The sequence below is a fragment of the Peromyscus eremicus genome, chromosome 1, assembly GCF_949786415.1.
Source record: "Peromyscus eremicus chromosome 1, PerEre_H2_v1, whole genome shotgun sequence".
Taxonomy (NCBI): Eukaryota; Metazoa; Chordata; class Mammalia; order Rodentia; family Cricetidae; genus Peromyscus; species Peromyscus eremicus.
The window spans coordinates 148,346,606-148,352,605 of NC_081416.1; positions in this window are offsets into that span (position 1 = coordinate 148,346,606).

Sequence of the window (6,000 nt, forward strand, 5' to 3'; positions counted from 1 at the left end):
TGGAGAAGGTGGAGGTTCAGTCCCCATTTTTGCAGAGGCAACAGAAGTGCCTGGAGGTTAGAACCTGGGGAGGGAGCAGCTAGCCTCCTCCTCTAGGAAGAAAAGAGGGCTAAGTTCAAAACCACATAGTCATTTCTTTTTTTTTTTTTTTTCTTTTCTCTCTTTCTTAGACAGGGTCTTACTTAACACACACACACACACACACACACACACACACACACACACACACACACACCGACAGCGAGTGGCTAGAGTTTCTTACAGGCCCCGGGGTTTCCTTCTGTGTGGTTCAGACTGGCCTCAAACTCACAACAAACCTTCCTCGGATTCCTGAAAACTGGAATTATAGGTACGCACCAGCACGCTGGGGCTATCTTTCGTGCTCCGTACAGCCATCTGGTTACTGAGTCACATCCGCTTGTCTCAGTGTCCCTGTATCCTGTCTTCATCCTTAACCCTCAGGAGCACACTTTTGGACCAGTCCAGCAGCCTGTCTGCTTCCTTTGTCACCAGCCTCTCCATCCTGGCCAGATCCATCTCACTATAGCGCTGGGTGCCTGGGCCACACACACTGCATAGGATGAAGTCCTGACATGGACTCTCCCTTCCCAGTCCTCATATTCTCTGAGCTCTTTTTCCAGGCTTGCCCATCCCTATCTGTGATTATTAAAGTCGTCTTGATTTTGTTGTTGTTGTTTTAACTTTGTAATCTTTGTATATGAAGTATCCGCCCCTCAAATGTTACAAAAGCTCCTACTCTACATCTTTCTCTCCTTAGAATCTCCCAGCCAGTTTTCAGAGCGATGATTCTCAACACTTGGGTCACGACCCCTTTGGAGTTGAATGACTCTTTCACAGGGGTTGCGTATCAGACATCCTGCATATCAGATATTTACATTGCAATTCATAACAGTAGTGAAATTACAGTTGTGAAGTAGCAATGGAAATGATGTTACAGTTGGGGGGGGGGGTGGTCACCATAACATGAACTGTATTAAAGGATCCCAGCATTAGGAAGGTTGAGAACCACTGCTGTGGAGAAGCTTCTTCTAGCTGCCTTGCTGGAATGATCTTCCTCCAACATTTTGTAACATTTAAGCAGTACTTAAATCACACACTGCTTCAATGTAATTTGTATGCCAGAGTTTATCTCAAAGTGAATATGAAGTGTGGTGTGTCCCAGTCTGTGTATATGTGTCCCAGTGTGTGTGTGTGTGTGTGTGTGTGTGTGTGTGTGTGTGTGTGTGTGTGTGTCCTCTGTGTGTCCCAGTGTATATGTGTTCTCCAGTTTCTCTCTCTCTTTCTCTTTCTCTCTCTCTCTCTCTCTCTCTCTCTCTCTCTCTCTCTCTGTGTGTGTGTGTGTGTGTCCCAGTGTATGTGTGTACCAGTTTGATCACTGGTATAGTGTAATGAACATGGTGGGCCTTTTTGAAGTGGTCGGACTAATGACTGGAGGAAACACAGTCATGAGGAACAGTCACAATACCATGAGTGTTTTCTGTGGCTGACAGTTTCCTCAGCTCTAGTAACAGGTGTCACTCCTCTAAGCCCTGCAACAGCCTTGACAGGTAGGTGGCCCTGTGTCTTGGTGGCAGAAATAGGAAACAGTCTTGTCAAAGAACTAGTGGTGGCCTTGGGATTCAAGTCTCCAGAGCCCCGGCTCCCACTGTAACCATCTCTGTTATTTTTCTCATTCCTGCAACCAAGTACCTGACTAGAGAAAACTTCAGGGAGGAAGGCATTATTTTGGAAACAGTTTGAGGTAACAGTCCAAGGCAGGCATGGCAGGGGAATATGAGCAGCTAGTCACATGTGTGCATAGTGAGGGAGCAGAGAGGATGAGTACATGCTTTCTCCCTTTTCTTCCCCGTGGGGCCTCAGTCCATGAATGTGCTGCCCACATTCAGAGTGAGTTTTCCCTTCACAAACCAAACACTCAGAGATGTGTCTCCTAGGTGATTCCAAATCTAGGGACGTTGACTATGAAGATTAAACATCTCACCACCTTTCCTGAGGCTCTTTGCCTCTGCATAAAAAGGCCTGGCAGGTTGCTAGGCATGCACTCAAAACAGCTGCTTCACAGACTTGGTAACCAACATGCACTTGTCAACTTGGGACATTGTAACAAATGGACAAGATCAAGGACAAGCACCGAACAGGAATAACGACCACCAGATGTCTGCAAAATTGAACTTGGGTAAGAAGGGAAGAAAGGAAGTGTGCTGATCAACATGAGATGTGCTTTTTTTGTGTGGAAGTTGGTGAGCCAATATAGCCAGCTTGCAAGTACTGATGCTCCTGGGTGGCAGGTGCTGTGTGAAAATGAAGCCTGTTTTTCACATCCCATAAAATGTGGTATCTTCATTATGCAGAAGTCAGACTGCGGGCTTGGGACTTCTATAATTCTCCACCTTTGGCGTGAGATGATTACTCGGGTTAATAATCCTAATCTGCCCAGTGCACGTACGTACCCTGTGCTTATCGCTCCTGTCTTATAATTAACTTTTATATTTTCCTTAACTTTACAACTCAATCTGCGCACGAGAGTGACTGCAACCCCGTCTTTATCTAATTTAGCAAGCATTTGCCTGCACTGCAATTAGACTCACATGTTGTATGATCAACGTCCTTCGCTAATTGCATAATTCCTTTTGAGCTTAATCATCACATGACAGCCTTCATTTTTTTTTTTTTTAACTGTCTATGTGGTTTGCTGTCGGTTGCGAGCCGCATGCAATGCAGAATCTCGGTTGGAGGCGTCTGCAGTCACACAACTAAAAGTCTTCTAGAGTCAAAGATAAGGGAGGGACTGTCTTCCTGCGCAGTGAAGAAACCGGCACAGGGATGTCAGAGGGTCTTCCAAATGGCTCATCATTAGCAGTTCCTGAAGCTGTGGAGGGACGAACACATCTGCAGAGGACAGTACTCACACCACCCCAGTGTGGGGACTCATGAATAATTCAGACGGGGCCTGACAATTAACGCAGAGCCCGAGTCTGGACAAAATTAATCTGGGTCTGAAAGACATCAGGTGACAGGCCAGGAAGGGTCCCAGGATAGTCTGAAATTGTATCCTTCAGTAACTGTCGAAGGCTCCAGGCTGCTCATTGCCAGCAGATGTGCTGCTGTTGGGGAGGCAGGCTGCGGTCTCTCCCCTTCCTTCCCACCTCCATGCGAGGAGTGTTTGTTATTCTGTGAAGGTAGAAGAGAGTAGATGCTGCACTCCTCAGGAGTTGGGGATCCACAAGGAAGGAATCAGAATATCGTGCTGAAGTCAGTCTAAGATTCAGTTTCCTGAGCCTCCTTGTTTGTTGGGCCCTGTAACAATAGGTGCAGACGGGCTTATCCAAAATTACAGGGTTGTTGAGCTACAGTCCCTGGACTGGGGTCCATGCCTCAACTCCAGGCTGGGGTCACCATAGTGACCTAATGGACAGGCCAGGGGCCCAGGTTTTCACTGACTTCTGTGATTCAGCACTTTGCCGGGGTTTAGGACCGAGCCGGGAGTGAAGAGGTGCAGAGGCTCAAACCTTGATCTTGGCTGAGATACAAGAGTTGGGGGAGAGGGTCAGAAAGAGAAGGTACCACTCCCTGGGGAGGACATTCTGAACTCAGGTTTTAAGAAAGCACCGTGGAGCCTGCCGTAGAACCTGGCCTATTGTAGGGACATTACCTGCCCGGTGAACATGGTGCACTAGCCAGGGAGGGCATTGTTAGGCCAAAACGATGTAATATTTAAAGGTTTTTTTGTTTGTTTGTTTTGTTTTTTGTTTTTTTTGTTTTTGTCTGCCCAGAAAGATCTGGTCATCAAGGGAAACATTAAGAACCACTGTGTCCAGAAAACACAGTCCGGAGGTGTGCTCATGAAGAAAGAGTGCAGAGACTGGGGAGACAGTAAAGTGCTTGCTTACCTTGCAGGCTCGAGGACCTGAGTTGGATTCTCAGAACTCCTGTAAAAAAGCCAGACATGGTAGCAAGCATTTATAATCCCGGTGTTGGGTGGGTGGAGCCTGACAGATCCTCAGGGCTTACTGACCAGCCAGCTTAGCATACTCGTCAAGTTCAGGCCAATAAGATACATTGGCTTAAAAAGACAAGGTGGACCACATCTGAGGAATGATATCCAAGGAGCCTCTGGCCCTGTGCAGATGCAGTTGCATGCACACAAACACATGTACACACATATACAAGCAAACAAAGGGGATTTTAGCCTCCGCCACATCTGAGCTGGCAAGCCTGTTTGCTTGCTACTTTGTATGCACTCTGCTCTCATACTAGCAGTCAGGGCATGCCTCTGTCAAGGTACTTACCACTCTCTGTCGGACAGACACACCTTCAGTATCTCCTGACTTCTAACACGGCATCCAGGCCAAAGTGTGGTGACTTTGACATATAGGAATACATCCTCAGTAGGTTGGATGCTATTGAGTTGCTCAGACCTCACTATATCTGTAGGGTGAGATGATACATGGACCAGCCAAAGAAGCTTTGTGATGCTTTATAGCTGGGCATGTATCCTAACACACCTGGAAGACAGGCAGGAAGATGGACAAAAGTTCAAGGCCAGCCTGGTCTACAGTGTTACATAGTGAAACTACCACATAAAAAAAGGAAAAAAATATATAGAGAGATAGCAAACAAAACAAAGTCTAGTGGAAATGCAACCTGAAGTCTACATTTAAGCTAAAAACAAATCAAAGAATGGATAAAACGTGAAGGGGTGGGCCTGTTCAAAAAGACAATGGAACGAATTCATGACTGAATTCTTCACACAGCTGCAGAATGGGGTTATATTCCATAAGGAAGCAGGTGCACGCCCACACAGGCTACATGCCCTGTAGCCTTTGTGTGGGGTCAGGTCACACCCCAGCATGATGCTTGCTTGGGGAACTGGTAACTATATCTTACCCTGAATCCCAAGCTTTATTTCACAAAGGATTTTCGTGGTCATTTTCTTGTTACATTATCCTAATGAAATGGTTTGTGTATAGTCAAGGGCAAGGTGACTTGTCCAGGGTCACCCAGGCAGCGAGTGACAGAGCTCAGCCTTCTGACCCCATGGTGGCACTCCTCTTCCACATCATGCTGCCTTTATGCAGACCACAGCTCCTGCTGGCAGCATCCAAAAGCAAAGCTGCTTGACACTTGTCAAGCGCCATCAACAGTGGACACGCTCAAATGGACACCTCATCGTCAGCCTGGCTGACAGTCATGGTTCAAAAACCACTTTTTCTAACTCAGGGCCAGGGTGTGTGATGGGCCAGCTCACATCCCAGACTCTCTCATTTCAGAACTGACAACAGGCGCTGCATATCACTCTCCCTCTGAGTGAGCTCAGGAGAGGCACATCTCTGTGCTTTAGACAGTGGGAAGGACCTGTGAGTAGGGCTGAAGTAGAGAAAGGCAGACGACCTGTCCATTCCCAGGTGCCTGCTAAAAACACGGGTGGACATTTTGTACATTTGTCTGGGTTTCTTATAAAACTTCTCTGGGTAGCTTCATGCTTGTCCTGGCCATTTGACCCTGGTACATACTCACATTGTTTTGTCATAATATTATGTCATAACATAAGGTCTCTACCGGTGGTAAACACTCATTCCTCCTGGAACACCTGTAAAACAGGGAGGGCAAACCTGAGCATTGGGGGCGCACGCCTTTAATCCCAGCACTCTGGAGGCAGAGCCAAGTGGATCTCTGTGAGTTCGAGGCCAGCCTGATCTACAGAGCGAGATCCAGGACAGGCACCAAAACTACACAGAGAAACCCTGTCTCGAAAAACCAAACCAAACAAACAAAAAACCCAAAACAACAACAACAACAAAAAAGGAGGGCAAGAATTATTCCTTTATTTTCCATGAGGAACAATGATGTCCATCCATCCATCCATACACACATTTTGCTTTCACTCAGCTAACCTTTATTAGTGCACTCCTGTGTCCTAGGAACTGTGAAATGCAGTGGAAACAGGAGGGTTTGGAAAGCTCCTGGGTGAGTATACAA